At 35.4% G+C, this 20,085-nt stretch overlaps 1 pseudogene; it reads left to right on the top strand.

Moving 5' to 3' along the window:
- The window catches only part of LOC130679806 (centrosomal protein of 162 kDa-like), an 83,588-nt pseudogene that overhangs the window by 23,815 nt on the left and 39,688 nt on the right, over positions 1–20,085 (top strand).

The following is a 20,085-nucleotide window of genomic DNA, read 5'->3' on the forward strand; positions in this document are numbered from 1 at the left end:
TATTTTAGGAGAGTACAACTTGCATAAAAATGTGCCATCCTAAATGTGGAACCCTAATAGAGAGCCATCTGGGTAAGGATCAAAATAGGAAGAAGTTAGAGCTCTTTCACTGGGATGATCCTACACACTGCCTATCCAAGTGGAGAATGTAGATGACACTAATTAGAAAACTTACTTTAAAGGAACCTACAGTTTTGACAAATTTTAACTTCCATGCCATTTGATGGCCTGCCTTTTTGAAAAATTTTTTTCCAAAATATACATGAAACAATGATTACAAGTTATATTTGATCATTAATTTCGAACAATAAGGGGAAAATGACTGGTGATGTTATAATAGAAGGAATTATGTATAAAATAGTCATGTTACCTTGAAGTTTGAAAAATAGAATTTCTGAGCAAGGTAGGTGAACAGATGGCATCTAGAAACTCCTAACCAAGGTTATAAAAGCCTAAATTAATTACCAGTAATTGCCAAGGTTCTGAAGAGACTGTAGAAGTTCTCTCGCAGTTACATTCTCTAACGATGTAGGTTTATTGGTGAATGAGAGTGATAGAAAAAACGTAGAAGGCACATTTCTTTTTTTTTTGTAGATAATTATTTTTTTATTGAAGGGTAGTTGACACAGAGTATTACATAGAAGGCACATTTCTTGACCTTTTAATAATGGAGTAAAGCACTGACTTTCAAATTTTGTAACCATCTGTATTGTGGTCATCTTATGTAACTGGTTTCAAGTCAAATGATTGTTTTCTTTTAATTTAGGAAGAAGAGAAAACTGGTATGCTGGCTAATGGTAAATATTTATATTTGTATATTTTAGTTGGAAAAAAATTGGTCTGTTCAGAATTGCATCTAAATTATTCTGAATCACTATCTCTGTTGTTAGATATCTAATGAATTGAAGTTCACAAATTTTCTCAACAAATGTACCTTATGTTTATTTTGAATCCATCTTGTTATATTTAGGAATATTTCCTTTTTTAAAAGACTAGTGTCATATGGCATTATGGATTAATTCTACCAAACATTCAAAAACATTCGTTTCACTCTTTCTTAAAATTTTCCAAAAGCAGAAAAAGAGGGAATTCTTCCAAACTCATTCTATGAGGTCAGCATCATCTTGATATCAAGACCAGACAAAGGTACCTCAAGAAAATAAAATCACAAGAAACAATTCCATTTACCACAGCATTAAAACAAATAAGATACTTAGGAATAAATTTAATCAAGGAGATAAGAGTTGTACACTTAAAACTGTAAAACATTGATGAAAGCAATTGAAAAACACCCAAATAAATGGAAAGATACTCAGTGCTTATTGATTGAAAGAATTGATATTCTAAAAATGTCTGTACTACCTAAAGTGATCTATAGATTTAGTGCACTCCCTATCAAATTCCAATGGCATTTTTCACAGAAATAGGAAAAATAATCCTAAAACATGTATGGAATCATAAAAAGCCTTAATAGCCAAAGCAGTCTTGAGAAAGAAGAACAAAGCTGGAGGCATCATACTTCTTGATTTCAAACTATATTACTAAACTATAGTAATCAAAACAGTATGGTATTGGTCTTAAAAATAGACACAGAGATCAATGTAACAGTTAGAGAAACCAGAAATAAATATATGATCATTTAATTTTTGACAAAGGCACAAAGAATCCACAGTGAGGAAAGGATAATTTCTTCGATAAATAGTATTTGGAAAACTGGATAACAAAAGATGAAACTGGACCATTATCTTACATGATACACAAAAATCAATTAAAATTGGATTAAATACTTGAGTACAAGACCTGAAACTGTAAAACAGCTGAAGAAAACTTGGGAGGTAAGCTCTTTGACTTTGGTCTTGGCAATGATTTTTTAGATTTAACAGCAAAACATAGTCAGCAAAAGCAAAAATAAGGAAGTGGGACTACATCAAACTAAAAACATTCTCACAGCAAAGGGAACCTTCAACACAATGAAAAGGCATTCTGTGAATGGAACAAAATACTTGCAAACCATTTGTCCAAGAAGAGGTTAATACCCAAACTACACAAGGAACTCATCTAGCTTTATAGTCAAAAAACAACTGAATTTTTAAAAATGGTCAAAGGATCCCAATAGACATTTTCCTAAAGAAGACATACAAATGGCAAACAGGTATATGGAAAGATGTTCTGTTTCACTAATCATCAGGGAAATGCAAATCCAGACCACAATGAGGTATCACCCCTCATCTGTCAGTATGGCTATTATCAAAAAGACAGGAGATAACAAAACTGGCAAGAATGTGAAGAAAAGGGAACCCTCATATACTGTTGGTGGGAATGTAAATGTGTGGCCAGTATGGAAAACAGTATGAAGATTCCTCAACAGATTAAAAAGAGAACTACCATATGATCCAGCAATCCACTTTTGGGAATATATTCAAAGAAAATGAAGTGTTAAAGAGATATCTGTAACTCCCATGTTCGTTGTAGCATTATTCACAATAGCCAAGGTATGAAAACGACCTGTTGATGGATGAATAAAAATGTGGACTATATATACTAATGGCATATTTTTCATCCTTAAAAAAACAGGATATTGTGCCGTTTGCAACAACATGGATGAACCTGGAGAGTGTTATGCTAAGTGAAATAAACCACAGAGAAAGACAATACTGCCTAGTATTACTTATATGTGGAATCTTAAAAAAAAAGTTCAACTTATATAAACAGTAGAATGGAGGGTGCAGGAGGCTAGGGGGTTGGAGGATGGGAGAGACTGGTAAACAGGTACAAATATTAAGTTATAAGATGAATAAGTTATAAGGATCTAGTGTATAACATGATGAGCAATTAATATTGTATTATGTAATTGAAATTTGGTAAGAAAGTAGAACGTAAGTGTTCTCAACAATAAAAACAGCATGTGAGGTGACGGATGTAATTAACGGAAATCCTTTCACAGTATATACATATATCAAATCATCATGTTGTACACATTGAATATATTACAATTTTATTTGACAGTTATGCCTCAGTAAATCTTGAAAAAACAAACATAGTTAATTAAAGAAGAAAAGTAATTTACAGGGTCCCAACCAGTGATATGTTGATATATGTTTAACACAAATATTCTGGAAGAAAAGAAAAGCCTTATTTTGTAGATTTTGCCTGTTTTATGGTGTAAATACTTACATATTGATTGCAAGATAACAACATGCTGAAATACTATGAAGATACTATTCAGAAAGAATACAGAGACAATTGATATGAATTACCTTAAAGTTAGTTGATAATAGTAAAATGTAGTAAAGCAAGAAGAGGGGAAGGAAAGAAAATTACAGGCCAATATCCCTGATGAAAATAAATACAAAATAAACCCCTCACAATTAACAGCACATTAAAAGGATCATATACCATGACAAAATGGGATTTATCCCTGGGTACAAGGATAGCTCAACATGTGCAAGACAGTCATTATTTTACAACATGTTAACAAAATGAAAGCAAAAAAAATCTAATAATCTCAATAAACATCGGAAAAGCATTTGACAAAGTTCAACATCTATTCATAAAACTCCCAACAAAATAGAACCTGCCTCACACAATAAAGACATCTATGAAAAGCCTACAACTAACATCACAATCAGAGGGGAAAAATGATAAAACTTTCCCTCTAAGATCCAAAACAAGGCAAAGATGCCCACTCTCACCACTTTTGTTCAACATAGTGCTGCAAGTTCTAACTAGAGAAGGCAAGGAAAAAAGATATCCAAATCAGAAAGGAAGAAGTAAAGTTATATCTGGCTGCCAATGGCATGATCATATGCATGGGAAACCCTAATGACTCCATAAAATTGTTAGAATTAGTAAACGAATTCAGTAAAAAAATCAACATACAAACATCAGTCTTGTTTTCTATATACGGACAATAAACTATCTGAAAAAGAAATCAATAAAACAGTCCCATTCACAACAGGAACCAAAAGGATAAGATACTTGGGAGTAAGTTTAACCAAAGAAGTGAAAGACCTTTAAACTGAAAAGTATAAAACATGGAAGTTAAAGAAGTCACAGATGAATGAAAGGCATCCCATTTTCATGGACTGGAAGAATGAGTATTTTTTTAAATGTCCATATTACTCAAAGTGATCTACATGTCTGCATGCAATCCCTATCAAAATCCCTATGTCATTCTCTACAGAAACAGGAAAATCAATTTTAAAAATTGTGGTGAACCACAAAAGACCCCAAATAGCCAAAGCAAGCTTGAGAAAGAGCGCAGCTTGGAGGCATCACACTGCCTGGTGTAACAATGTATTATAAAGCTATAGGTATCAAAGCAATATGGCGTTGACATAAAAACAGATATAAAAATGATGAAACAGAATGGAGAGCCCAGAAATAAATCCATGTATCTATGGTCAGCTGATGTTCAACAAAGCTGCCAAGAATATACAATGAAGAGAGGATAGTTTCTTTAATACACAGTGTTCAGGAAACTAGATATCCCCATACAGAAGAAAGAAATTGGACCCTTATTTTGCACCACCTACAGAAATTAACTCAAAATGGATCAAAGACTCAAAGACCAAAACTACAAAACTACTGGAAGAAAACAAGAAGAAAGCTTCTTAACATTGCACTGGGCAATAATTTTTTAGATATGATCCTATAAATACAGGCAACAAAAACAAAAATAGACAAATGGGATTGCATCAAACTAAAATGCTTCTGCATAACAAAAGAAACAACAGACTGAAAAACGCAACCTGTGGAATGAATGAGAGAGAATATTTGTAAACCATATAATAGGTAAGGGGTTAATATCCAAAATTCACAGAACTCATGCAGCTCAAGAGCCAAAAAAAAAAAAAAAAAAACCCAGTTTGATTGAAAGTGAGCAAATGACCTGAATAGACATTCCTCAAAAGAAGACATGCAAATGGCCAATAGGTATATAAAAAGGTGCTAAATTTCACTAATCATCAGAGAAATACAAAAAGATATCACTTCACACTTAGAAGGACTATCATCAGAAAGAGGAAAGATAAGTTTTGGTGAGGATGTGGAGACAAGGGAACTTTTGTACAGTGTTGGTGAGAATATAGATTGGTGTAGCCCCTGTGGAGAATGGTATGGAGGTTTCTGAAAAAAAAAATGGAATTACCTTATTATTCAGCAGTCCCACCTTTGGGTATATTTCAAAGACAATCTGTACTCCCATGTTCTTTGTGGCATTATAATAGCCAAAATACAGATACAACCTAAATATCCATCAATGGATGAATAAAGAAAATATAACATGCATAATATATTATGGAGGACATCATGCTAAATGAAATAAGTGAGATACAGAAAGACAAATCTTACATAACCTGATGTCTGTGTGAAATATAAAAATGTTAAGCTCATAGAAACAGAGCAGAATAATGGTTACCAGAGGCTGGGTGAGGAGAATATGGGAAGATGTTGGTTAAGGGGTACAAAGTTTCAGTTATGCAAGTCAAGTAAGTTCTGGAGGTCTAACAATGTGACTATAGCTAAAAATATTGTATACTTGAGTTTGCTAAGGGGGAAATCTTAAGTATTCTCACAGCACACACACAAAATATAACTGTATAAGGTAATGGATATATTAGCTTGATTGTGGTAAATACATGTATTCACAATGTATACATATATTGAATCATCAAATTGTACAATTACAATTGTAAAAATTACAATTTTTTAGTTGTCAACTGTACTTTAATAAAGCTGGGGGGAAAAAAGAATATTTCTTTCTGTTACTTTCCTCATCCCCTTTGCCTTCTACACCTAAATGTACATTAGACCTATATATAAGCACAGATAATGTATGTTGATGTAAGTCTGATCTCTTGTGCTTAAGAAAGGCATGCTTGTGAAAGATACATGATTACATATTCTTTATATGTAAATATTTCTTTGTTTTTATACAGCTTGCATATAATTAAAATATTCCATTAAAGGAACTATACAAAGTTCTCTATATTCCTAATATATTTTTTTTTATGTTGTTCCAGTGGAGCTGCTGGATTCATTAGACTCTGTTGCAGAGGTCAACCTTGATGAACAGGATAGAGCAACAACTAAGCCAAAAAAACCCTGCCAGAAATAACTGATAATGAAATGACAGGAACAGGTAAAAGTGAAAAACTGGCTGTTCTCTATTAATTGATTACACTTCCAGGGGAATATATGTTATATATAATAATATGTATAATAACTATGTTGACAATAAAATTTTAAGTCTCACATTTTCTACCATATTTGACAACTTAAATTATCTGAATTTATTAATGGTGACACTTAATACTAGTAAGCCAAGTCAAGTGTGTTTTCAAGTAAATACTTACTAATAAATGAATAAATGCTGTTGATAAAAAGTATAGCACTGTAGGTAAATAGTAACTAATTTTCTATGGCCCTCCAAAGTGTTCAGTTAAAATTGCCATGTGCAGGAAAAATGAGACTTTGAACTTACTTTGATTTTCCATAGTTCCCTGTTTGTAGGAAAAAGCTAGATCACATCTCCAAATTCTGAAATGCCTAGGACCATCTAGACTTAAAGTTGTAAAAGTCTTTAAGATTGTTTTTTCAAAATTTTTTCTAAAGCAGTAGGTGGAATACTTATTTCCAAATGAAATCTCATGTAGTATACTCTCTGCGTAGATAAAAATGGTATTTTTTTGGTATAAATATGTTTACATTTGTAATATTTACTTATAAAGTTAGAACAATAATGGTCTTTTGAAATTGTTGAAATTTTGAAATTTTTGAAATCAGAAATTACAGGCATTTCTTATATTCTTATATCATCATCAGACTTCCAATATGTTTTTATATTTTGTTTTTGTAGTATAATATAAAAATATTATTGGGTTACTGCACATGGAACTTCTTAATTAGGTTGCTTTGCAAACCTCCATTAAACCAATACAGACACTTGGGAAAAAAGAGCAATAGAAATGATAAATCACTAACCAACTCCAAACATCTGCTTGCATTTTATTTTTTACTTCTTTGCACTTTTTATTGAAGTGTAATATGCCTATATAAAAGTTAGTGTATCATAACAGTGCAAGTTGATGAACTTTCAAATACTGACACACTCATGTAACCGGCAACCAGATCAAAAAAACAAAACATGACTGAAACCACAAAGCCCGCTCAGATTTCCTCTTTCTAGTCACTGCCGTTCTAAGAGTCACCACTATCTTATTTCATCCACTTGTATATTAAAATACAAATATGAAAGTGAAAAAATGACAACAGAATTTCCCATCAATACATGTTACTCCCTTACTTGTTATTACCCAGTTGAATGTTCTGCCACTATGGAAGCATGTGCTGAGCACATGTTCCTCTGTCTTACTGCTGTTTATTTATATACATGAAACACATGTGCCATGATAGTCAGTCCACTTGTACAATTTTCATAAGCAGACATGAATTCTTCTAAAAGACCAGTGTAGATCTTGTAGACCTATGAGGGAAGTTCATATATGTACAGGATGGCCAGAGAAGTACAACTTTATTCTAAGATATGCATGTAAACAAAGTAGGAGACAAAAGTTAGCACTTCAGTGGCCTTCAAAATATTACAGTTACATACATGGCACATTTGCATGTACAGATTAATTTTTATTATAGTTCTTATATTTTAAAGGATAATTTTAAATGAAATTCCAAACATCTGTAGAACCCATGATTTTCTCTGAAAACATGGTTTTTTATAAAACACAGTATGAATATTACTGCTGTAGGTTATAAGAAAAACTCAGAAATAAAAAAATGTATTACTGAAAATAAAAATTCTATTAAGATTATCCAAGCAGTAATATAAAACTACAGTGTTTTGGTCTTACTTCTTAAATATTCTTGACTCTGAAATAGTTTGATGAGTCAGTTACTGGAAGATAGTAGCATATGATTTTATTGTTGTGTAACCTTGTGTTTATATTCCCAGCCCGGCCAGTTATCAGCTGTGTAACATTGGACAATTAGTGCCTCTAAGCCGCTTTATAACAAGATCTTGGGTTGGTCGATTGAGATCATGTATAGTGCTGCATATATTGTTAAGATTCAACCAGCAGTAGCAACTGTATGGTTCTTCTTATTATTTATACTAGTCCTCTGTTAATAGTACAAATTATAATTAAAAACCTGAAGGCATACAGTATAAATACTTCTTGATTGTGGGGTATTGAATTTATCTGGTATTTCAAAAATTTATTTGAAAATCTTCAAATCAGTTTAAGAAGTGAAAAAGATCAGTGGGTTGTTTTGTTTGGTTTTGTTTTTTACCATGTTTCTTCCAGTATTAAACAGGTTCAGATGATGCATTATCAAAGATCATCTTTTTAAAATAATATTTATGAAATTTTTTGTGCTTTATTATTTTGGAAAGGTTGGTAACTATAAAAATGAGGGCCAGAGCTAGCCTTTGCATATTTCCATTTATCTCATGGGCAAGTACCATTTTGAGCTTTGGCTGTATGACTAGAACAGTCAGGGTGACAGTATTGTTCCATGACTAGACCCTTGGCTCTGCAAAACAAGATTTGATATATTTCAACTTCCTAAAGTGGAAAAATATAAATTGGAAAAATCTTGACTTGCAGTAATATATAAAATAATTACATAGAGTCCTGTCTTCTTTTTTTTAATTGGTATGTCTCCTCTTGGCACTATTGTATCACAGGGTGTTGTGAATATTAAATGAGATAACAGGTACCATGCATGACAGTCAGCCAGCCAACAAGCAGATATTTATTGTGCATCTACTTTGTGACAGCCCTAGGGTATAGCTAGGAAGCAGAGAGTCTCTTCCCTAAGGGAACTTAGTAATTATTCTTAATTGCTTTTTTCTGGAAATGGCGGTGATTAGATCTCTGATACCTTCATAAAACCACTGCTGCTGCCGCCTCTCCAAATACTACTTTGCTTTGCTTCTGAACTACTTTGGCTTGTTTGTTTTCATTACATATTCCAGGAGCCCATTAATTGGCTACGAATGAGGAATCCTCCTTCTGAACTCCCAGCTGCTACCTGTCTGTCTTCACTAAGAGGGGCCTGCTGGTATCAGTAACATGATGCCCTTTGGTCTGGGTGCGACTTGCTGCTCTGACTCCCCACACAGCAGCAGAAACTGGAGTTAAGAGCTTGGTTTTCCTTCCAGCTCCTTCCACACCCCAGAACCTGAATTTTTCATGCATGGTGCAGTGCCTGAGAGCTTCAGTAATGAATGGTGCAAATGATTTCCATGGTGCTAAATCCAGCGCTCAGTTTCCATCTTAGCTGACCCACTAGCAGCCCTTAGCAGAGTCAGTCCCTCCACTTCTTTCTCCCTCACATGCTTTCTTCACTGGGCTTCAAGGACACCTGATTTGTACTTTCCTCCTCCCCTCTACAGGGGTGTCCAAATCTGCCCTCTTCATCTCCCCACTCCTTACTTGACTACCATCTCCTCTGCTGAAAGCACTGTCACCCTTCCAGTTGCTCAGGCCCAAACCCATGGAGTCCCCCTTTTTTCTTCTCTTTCTCTCACACCCAGCATCGAATCATTGCAGACCTTGTTAATTCCACATGCCGAGAATCTGAGCACCCCTCAGCCCCTCTCCCGGCACTGCCTTGGTCTCAGCCGCCGTCATCTCTTCCCTGGGCTATTGTAGGAGCCTCCTAACTGATAGCCCACTTCAGGCCTTGCTTCCCCTAGTAATTTATTCTTGACCACAGTGGGTCTTTCTTTTTTAATTTAAAAGGCAGAAAATTCAGCCCTTTTCATAAAATGCATGAAAAAAATTAACTCATATGACCTTGGAATTATTTTTAATATCAGTTTGGATTCATGATTCAAGAGAAAAGTACTTCCCCTGCTCTGTATTCCGAACAGCCCTTCATACCTCTCTGTCTTCCATTTCTAATTTCTAACTTTTAGGTCATTTCTTTTTCTGAGTGTTTACTGTTGCTTTAAGCCTAGAACCTCTTCTTGACACCTCACACCTGTTAAATTAAGTATAAGCATTCAGTACTGCTATGCTATTTACGTGTCATATATTTTTTTATATACTCAGCACATACTTAAGTATTGTGCTATTTCTGTAGAGGAGAAAAAAACACCTTGTGCCTTTTTTCTTTTTTCATAAAGATTAATTTTCTCCCTCAGTCGTGCTACTCTGGGTCTGATGGATGGTTTAGGGGGAAAGTTAGGTTTACCTTAGCAGGCAAGATCTTCTTCCTCAGATCCTACTGAAAATCCCTGCCACTTAAGTCTTAGTGATTCTTCTCTAACAGTGTCCCTACTTTTTTGTTTTTAATTTATTTAAGCAAATCATATTTATTGGGTGTGCTTCAAATAGCAGTGGTAACCTGAAACATTAGATAGAAGGATATCCCATTGCAAAGCATTCTTAAACAGTCTTATATGTGGCACTTGGCGACCTCTTATGTTTGGAGTTGGAAATATCCTCTCAGAAGTGTATACTGTGCAAGTTACAACTTATAGAGAGGAAGAGGAGGATGGGTATTCTATTACATTTTAAGCACTAAAATTGATCGTGGGTATCATGAGAAAAGTAGGCTGGTCATCCTGTTTCTGTTCTTTTTTTCCACTTTTCTATGACTCTTGTATTCTTTTCTCTAATTCTGAAAATTCCACTGTTAGTAATGAAAGGTACAAAATGAGTAAGAAAATAACTCATAAAAACCTTAAATCATTATTGTCATTAGGTTATTTGAATTCATTTTTCCAGAATTTATTTATCGGTTGGTATGTAGCAGAGGAGCTCAATAGGGAAGGAGGAGTGAGTGAAGTAACCATGACATCAGCCTTCCTGTCTGGCTGACTGGGTGAATAGTGGTGCCATTAGCCAAAACGAGGTAGTGGAGAGCAAGTTTTGTTGGGGAATATAATTAATTCAATTGAGGATATGTTAAATATGATTTCCTTAACAATCTAAATGTCTGTTAGAAAGTTTAATATTCAGAAAAAAGGACAAAAGACAGATTTGAGAGTCATGAGCACATGGGTAATAGTTAAGCTAAGGGTCTTGTTGAAATAGCCTGGCCAAAAACAAAGTAAATGAGAACTTTTTAGGAGGGGGCTAAAGGTGGAGCCCTGAGATCAGTCACTGGCCATAAAAGATGGAGAAACAAAGTGGTGGGAAGAACAAGGAGAAGAACCTGTGCAGAAGGAAGAGCCCCAGGTAGAGGGCAGTGTCAGATGTCTCTACAGGGCTGAAGAAAAGAAGAAATTGGATCGTAAAGTTAGAGGAGTGAATTTCAGCTGGAGAAATGCAGACTACAAGATGCTGTTGGCACAGGGAAGCAGAGACAGAGAGAAAAAGATAGGAAGGGAAAGAGAGAGTGAGTGATAATGGTAAGGGAGAGAGAGTTCTTGGAAGATTATGTCAGTTTGGGACATTTAGGACTTTTTGTCCCACGTAGAGGGGTTGATTAAGCATAGTAGGAAGAGAGGGCAATAACTCATGAGGTTAGATTTTATAGTTACCTTGTCAGGACACATCTTGACTTTCTGAAAAGTTATTGAGCCTGCTGTGATGTCATACTGGTAGGCTATGCTGCGTATTACCAGTGTTTGTATTTATATCAGCCTTGTCCTATCGCCTTGTTTACCATTCCTAACAGATTAAGGGATAATATTAGAGTTTTACGTTTCTCATGTATTTGTGTGATTATGGTGTAGATCACATTTATATTTCAACAGCTGTTTCTTGTGGGCGAAGCAGCAGTGACATTGAAGCTTTGCATCAGGCCTATTACCATCTAGCCCATTCCAGGGGGGACGCAGGGGAGGAAGGACTTGGGAGCAGTGCATTGGAGAAAGCCGAGAGCTCAGCGAAAGATCATCCTCAGGAAGACAGAGTCCCCTAAACACATCTCTACTACAGAATCTGGTAAAAGTTGATTTATTGAGACTCTCTCTGAACAGTTTCCAGTGTAGTGTAATTTAAATACAGTTTCTGTAATGATTGTTTCTCATCTCGGAATTTATTTAAAGGGTTCAAATGAAATCTGGAATCATTGTTTTAACTGTGAAGTTAGAGCCGAACATGGGATAAAATTTCAATTATTCCTCCAATTGCCTTGACCAAATGAAGAAATCACTTAAGTGTTTTCAATTTTTTTACCCTTTTCCATGTACCGAAGTTACTTTTTGAACAGAGAACAGAGAGAGAAAGGGATTGTGTGTGGATACACCCATATACATACATTTAATACTTAGATATTCCATACATAAATGGTATCGATCTATCAAGTACATAGGCATATGTATTTCAAATGTAAACATCAAAGGAGGTTTTTTTCTTTTTTGGTACAAGCAAGTTTACAGTGGGAAACGGGGTTTATTATTAATGACATTTTGCTAAGTGTGTCAATCAGAAAATGTAATTTTGGTGGTGACATTAAATTTAGCAATTTACAAAACATTTTTGGTTGCTGTTCTAACTTTTTCCTCTCTTAGGTCTGCCCACAGTAGAGGAGCTGATGAAACCTATCAAAATTAATTCCTTTGGAGTCAGTGGTTTTGACTTACAACCTGTCAGGTATGAGTTTTTTGGAATGAATTGTACAGTTTGTTTGTTTATTGCCTTGTCACTGAAAAATTTTAGAGTCATTTTTCTAGTTAATTATTCCTAGTGAATGATTAATAAATGCGAAGCTTGTATGAGTCTACCTGTGAGTCACTGCTTTCTTTATTAGTCCTGACTTAGTTCATCAAAATTCTTCTAGTGCTAAAATTAAAACAAAAGGCTGATGCTACCAAAAAAGTTGCTACCATTAAGTAGTCTTAAAGCTTTTCACTGAAAAGCAAAATCCTTTCAGCTTTACATATCTCGGACAGTTGATTTGAACAGTGAGAGGGAACATGAATTTTCTTCTGTGTATGAGTCATAGATTTCCTTCTTTATAAACCAGCTAGTTTTACACTTAGTCACAGACCAGCCAGTAGCTCACAAGGGTGAGTCTTTGGTCACAAGAGTCATGGGCTTCCTGGAAATGCCCCCGCTCCACTGCCCTTTAAGGGAAACCTGTTTGACCTTGCTGTTATTTTCCAACACACAGAGTAGCACCTCACAATAACTTTGTCGTAAGACAGTTTTACGTATGTGTAACGCTTAGGGTATCACATCCATTATCTCATGTGACTGTCTGGCATCTTTATCTCTGTTATTCAAGTGATGAAAGTGAAGTGAACCAGTCCAGCGGTGGAGCTCTCACCAGAACCAGATGATGATAGCTACCATTTTTATCACATTTTATAGTAGGCGAGTTACTGTACAAAGTGCTTTCCATATTAGATTTCATTTCATCTTAGAACAGCTCCCTGAAGTGTATTCCATCATTATCCTATCCCCATTTCATAGATAAGAAAAATAAAGCTTAAAGAAGTTAAATAAATTGCTCAAGATCACATGGCTAAAACCAGGGAAATTTGTGTTCTTAATCGCATATATTGTCAGTTCTCTGATCTCCTTGAAATATTTCTGTCAAAAGCCTATCATCCTTTCACATATTCATTCATTCATTTGTGTTTTCAACAGATTCATTTTGAGGCCCCATCGTGTGCGTCACTTGGAGTGTTGCTTGCCCTGTTTCTGCATTTGTGCTGGTTGAGAGAAAATGATGCAGTGAAGCTTACTCTAAAGCCCACCCACTTGAATGCTAAGTCTGCTGTTCTGCTGACCTCCAGTGCTCGTTGGCATTTATAAGGGGCAGGTTATGCCCACTTAGGATTGCTGTTTAGGGCTCTGGTAGTGTAACTGAAGAGATTCTCTTTACCCATCGTGTGTGTTTGTGGGCATAGGTGGAACCATGCTAGTAATGTGAACTCTAAATATAGTTTTTTATGCTTGTGTTAAGAAGTTGGAAACCAGTATAATTACCTTAAAGACATAATAATTATAGAAATATCAGTAGTATAAACTTTAGTACACACATCCAAATACTCTTTAGTAAACTGTAGGGTAGGCAATCCTAGCTGCTATAACAAATAACCCTTGAAATTTCAGAAGCTTAACATCATCAGAAAGTTATTTCTTGCTCATATCATATGTGTGTCTGTGGGGCTGGGGAGGGACTCTGTTCCACCATCATTTAGGGACCTAGACTACTTTGATCATCGACACATGGTTTTAAGGTTGTTATGGTCTCAACCAACCAGTTGATAAGAAAAGAAAAAAAAATGACTTAGAATATTTCCTTTTAGCTGCCTCAGCACAGAATCATTTGCATCCCTGCAGCTCATATTCTATTGACAAGAACCAGTATGCCTAGATAACAAGGTCCAAGAGGGCTGGGAAATGGGGTTTGCTTATGTGCTCAGAAAGAAAAGTGAAATATGAGTTTGTTAGGCATCTAGCCAGTCTTTATAGAATCTACCATTCTAATAGCCAAGTATGCATTTCACTCTTTTCATACAAAGACCCCCTCATCCCATCCCCAAAGCAAACAACCCAAAGTCCCATTCAGGGCTGTGTCCATGTGAACCGCCAGGATTGCCAGGTGAAGCACAGTCCTCTCCATCAGGCTTGATTTAGCTCCTCATTGTCTGCTGTGCAGTGACTTCCTCACCCTCACCCAGTAATTTGAAACTGCAACAAATACTCCCATTCAGAAAGGGAAATTCTGAGGAAACTTTTGATTTTGGTTTCCTTATGCAATCAGTAATGCAACTTCAGAATCCACTGGAAAGACCTTATAAAGACCTCCTACTTTGAAGTTGGGAATTTTCCATATTTAGACCATTATTCTGCTCTTAAGAAGGAGCTGCCTTATAATACATTGTTTCACATAGCTCCTAGCTCCAATCCCGGACAGATTTGTCTTGCATTTTGTCACCCCTGGCCGCAGCCGGAGTGGGCTTTCGGGGGCGGGTGTGCCCATCTTGGAGGATGCCCTCCTGTGGTCACTTCCTACTCGCTGGTGGGTTAAAGCTCCTGAACAAGTCTCTCGCTTTTTTTTTTTAAGTAGGGTTGTGGTTTCTTTGTCGTTACAGTTCCTTCAAAAAGTTTAGTAGGCTTCTGGTCCACTTGGTTCCATTCAGTCCCATGTGCCAACAACTGCAGTTACAACTTTTTGCTAGACAAAGGTTTTAAACATGCTTTGTGTCTTTGCTTTCTTGTCCCTCTGTTATTTTCTCTCAGTTTAATTGCAGCTGTCTGGCTATTGTTGGAATAACAACCTTAAGTGTGAAGATGACACCTTTAATATGATCTTTGCCAAGGAACTGAAATCACTCTTTTCAAACAAGAAGTCTTATGAAATCTTGCTTTTTCATAGCATTTTTCAATGCCAAATCTTACTGTTTAAACCTAGACACAGAGTGAACCTAAGAAACCCTGAGTTTCTAGACTCTCTGTTCCCTTTGACTGCTTCTCTCGGACTGGCCCACTCTATTGTGAGCTCATCTTTCTTATCATAAATTGCCAGAAGTAGCCAATAGTAGCTGGCACTTAAAAACTCGCTCTTCTCTCCTGCCATTTCTCCTTGATACCCCAGACTCTGTAGCCATGTGGTCTGCCTCATAAACTATTGCGGGTGACAGTTTAACAAATGTTTGCCACTGTGACATGTGCACTGCCTCCCTCTGGCCTCTGGTTAGTATGCTGCCTTGTCCAAAACCCAGCCATTAAGCCAACAACACGTATCTGAGGTTCTTGTCACCAGAGCACTCCCATTCTAAAGGGAAGGACTAGAAAACGGACCCATCCAGATTCGAGGGAGGGAGCAAACGTAGTTTAACTGGCACAGGCAAGTTTTGATGAGCATCTAGTCAGGTTCTGCTACCACAAAGAGCCAAAGAATTATTTTATTTTCTAATGATTCTAGCTACTTTAAGGCTTCTAACAATTACCAAAAAGCCATTCTACCTTACTTTTATGGAAATGGTAACCTATTAATTTTTTAAATCTCATTTTATAAATTATAAAATTAAATTATCTAATTGACCATTATTAGTTTGAAAGCAGCAATGACTATATTTTTTGGAACCCCCAGAATATGCTGATATTTAACCACATTTAGGATGTTTCCTTAAGGGATTCCCATAGTTTTAAGATCCACTTGTCTGAAATGTTCTATTGCATTTAGGTGTTTTAAACCACAGAAATGATTTATTTCAAAATCTTAGTGATGTTCCTGTTCTACTTTAAAGTTTTTCTATACTGTGATGAAATTTATGGTTTTTAATATTTACACCCCATGCCTCATTAACATAAATAACAATTACTTCTTTAGTTTCTTCTAGAAATAATAAAATACTTTTCCTGCCTCAAATGCATGCTGACTTTATAAAATATTATTGATAAAAAAATACTACAAAAAGGCCATTTAGAAATTTATATTTTTTTCTAGCACAGAAGCAGTCTCAGTCTTGCTTGGTTTGGCTTTCCTTTGATGTAGAGTCTCGCAGTCATTCATGCCATCCCTTGTATTGTACTGCATTAGAATTACCTAAAATTTAAAGCAATTATATGATACCATGTGAATATACTTTCGGCCAGAATTGTAAATAATGTATTTGACATTAATGACCTAATTTGAATAGTTACAAATATTAAATACATTAAATATTATATGTTAATAATACAAATATATTTATATGTATATTATGTGTGTGTGTGGATTGTATTAATAAAACTGATATTTGAGGAGTCATATAGGGTTCATTATCTATGTACTGTTTTGTTTTATAGCTGTAAGAAATTGGCCGATAGTAAAGAAACTGAATTTGTTAGCCCTTCACTCCTGAATATGAACTCAAATGTTATATCTCAAGAGCCACAAATTGGCAACCAATTTTTTTGACAAAACTCAAGAGAATGTGGTTTTACAAATGACAACAAACAAATGTATAGAAAATAGCTGTCCAAGAGTAAATACTATGGAAGAACATATAGATAAAATGTACCTTGATATTTTGAAGAAAAAGATATCTATTGGTCCTACATTATTACCTCAGGATGACAAATTAAATAAAGTAAGTGTTTATGATCTAAATAGATTTGACATTTTGATAAATTATGTTATATAAATACTGTCTGTAAGTATTATTTCTTAAGCTAGTGCAATTAATTAGACACTAATCTCCATATAGATCCTGTATGTTTGTGAACAATATTTATTATAACACCCTGCAGTCCCCAAATTGGAAATTTCCACTATAGCATTAGCTTTCTTTTAGAAGTCATCTTTTCTATTTTTTACTTTTTTAAGTAAACATAGTCTACGATTTGAGTAGTATAAGAAAATAAAATTTATTCATCATTCTAGTGCTTTTTACTCAGTCTTCCCAGTAGGTCTGTATTCTGCAGAAGTCGGTAAGTTGGCATTTCATATAAATGCTGTTCTCAACTGTTGAGAACTTTTATTTCACTGTTCCTTTTTTCTCTGTTCTTGATCTGTTCTGATTGATAGTTTCCATGATTCCAATATTCTATTTTATTTTATAATTTTGAGTTACACATTTATTATAAATCATCTCCAGAGCTTGTGTAGTTAAAGCAGGGTGTTAATAAACATTCATCTTGAGAAACCTAGAGAAAAGAGATAAGATTTTATGTCATTTCAAAATGTGCTCATCCCTGCTCTCCTCCATGTTCATACTAGCAAATTACACGTCTTGATTTCTGCAAGCTGATTCTGTTTATTATTTTGCTTATTTTAGTTCTGACTTTGAAGATGTGCTTCAAAATACTAAAATTCTGATGAATTAGAGAATTTTAACATAGGGATTTGTCTTCCATAAATTATGTTTTTTAGTAATCATTATGGTTTTGCCATCTGTTAAATGTTTACAACTATAGTTGAAGTTTGTACTTGTGCATAGACTTACAGATCTCAGCTCAGCTATGGAGAGGAAGAGGCTGTAACTGGGAAACAGGTGCCATACAAGGAGACTGGAAGTGCCCCTTCTTTGCTTAAGAGAAAACCCCAGAGTGCACTATATGCGTCAGTTAGGAGCTCAGGCTACGGCAAACCCAGTTCACCATTCAAGACGTTTTCTACTCTTGAAAAGAAAACTTCAAAGGGCATGAAAAGCAAAAACTTGAGATCCATTCCCACATCAAATCAAACTAGGAAAAAAGGTAATCATATATTCCTTTCATCATATAATTCTGTGCATATAGTGTATTAGTTTACTTTCCATGTTCTTTACTCTCCCTATTTCCTTCTCTTCTGTGAACTTTCCTTCCTTATGGAGAAGGATTAATCTTAAGGTACTACATTCCATTTCTGAAAGGTTCAATTTACAGGAGATTTTTGTCATTAGTTCTGGGCTCTCCTGCTGTGAGATCCATAGTGTGGGAAGTGAATAGAAGATGGGAGTTTCAAACCCCTCTTCATCTGGCTGGCTTTGTAACATCCAAAATGTTTTCCAGAGAAGAGCAATAAATTCAGAATGCAAATGGTAACCTACAATATAGAAATTATCTGGAGAGTAGTTCAGTATAGACTTGGAGAGGCAGGATGTTTTACATGTCACATAATACACATTTGTGTACATCACAGTATTTCTGTTATTTCGTAATGTAGTCATTTATATTGACTATATTCAACTCAGAAGCCCATGCAGCTATTAAAAGAAATAGAAATGTTCAGGTCAGACCAACATTTCTGCTGCCTTTAGACCCCAGTGGAGAAGGGAGAGCAAGGAAACCAGAAGCATTTTGTCCTTTCTTTTGTATTAAATTGAATGAATGACCAATTTTATCATTGTTATGTGGTGATATTTGTCATGAGGAGAGCTACCTTTATTGGAAAATTCATTTCTAGCTTACAGTATCTTTCCTGGCCTTTTCCTATAACTGTGAATTCCAGGACCCCTTTGACTACATTTAAAATTCTTTAGGCATTAATAACTTACTACTTCTGTCCTTGTGGGCGTATATTTGCTGTGGTAACTTGTACATATGAAATGGGAAGCCTAGGGCTGATTTTTGTCAGCATGAAGGAGAACAGAGAGTAGATGTTGCTTATTCTGGGGAGACAAAAATATGATTGTAGAGGATTAATACAAGCATCATTTTCTCCTGTTCTTAACCTAGGGACCCCTAATCCCTTCTCCTAAGAAGTCTTTTGTGTTCTCTTTTCTGTGGAACATCTGTCTGTGATGTCAGCTACTCATTAGAAATTAACTGTCCATTGGGTCTAGTACCTAAGATTAAAAAAAGCACCTGGAACATTTCTCAGATTTTAGAATCATAAAGAGGAGTATGAAAATGTTTCATTAATGTTCTAGGAGTGTTCATTCTGTACTTTTTGGGAGCAAGAAGAGGAAGTTTTGTTTTTAATATTATTTATTTATTTTAGATAAATTAACCTCCAACATTCTTTTGGATTTACTTTATCCAAATTCATTCATTTAACAAATACTTTTTGAGCACCTACCTTGGTCAGGCAGTTAAGGCCCATGCAATACATCAGTAAACAAAACAGGCAGAGATATTTACCCTCCCCCATCTTTGTGGCACTTTCATCTGCTGAGGAGAGACAGACATTTAACAAGAAGCATAATAAATAAGTAAATGATGTTATATGTAAGAAAAATGGAAAGTACAGCAAGAGTGTTAGTGGTAGAGTCCAGCAGGTTACAATTTTAAATAGGGTAGGCAAAGTGGGCCTCATTGAAAAAGAGCCATTTGAACAAAGACTTGTAGGAGATAAAAAAGTTGCCATGTGGATATCTAGGGGAAGTATATTCCAGAAAGATGAAATAGTGCAGAAATCCTAAAGTACAAAAGATTGCCTGGCATGTTCAAGGAACAGCAGAGAAGCCCATGTGGCTAGGGCAGAGTAAGCAAAGAGGATTGTAGGAGATGAGATCAGAGTGTTTTTTGCCAACTGAGAGAGGAGGAAGACAGGGCTAATGATGTATGTGGAATTTAAGTTGAGTAATGAAGGAAGAAGGAACATCAAGTGGTGTGGTACAGTGTGAAACAGGTAGGATCAATAGACTGTGGGTCCCAGTGGGGTCCAAGAGTTCTTGCAATCCAGGTACCAGGGAGGTGGGAGACAGGATTGATAAAGCGTAAATGCCAGAGACTGAGAATCAGGAGT

This window comes from Manis pentadactyla, chromosome 12 (assembly GCF_030020395.1).
Source record: "Manis pentadactyla isolate mManPen7 chromosome 12, mManPen7.hap1, whole genome shotgun sequence".
In the NCBI taxonomy this organism is placed as follows: domain Eukaryota; kingdom Metazoa; phylum Chordata; class Mammalia; order Pholidota; family Manidae; genus Manis; species Manis pentadactyla.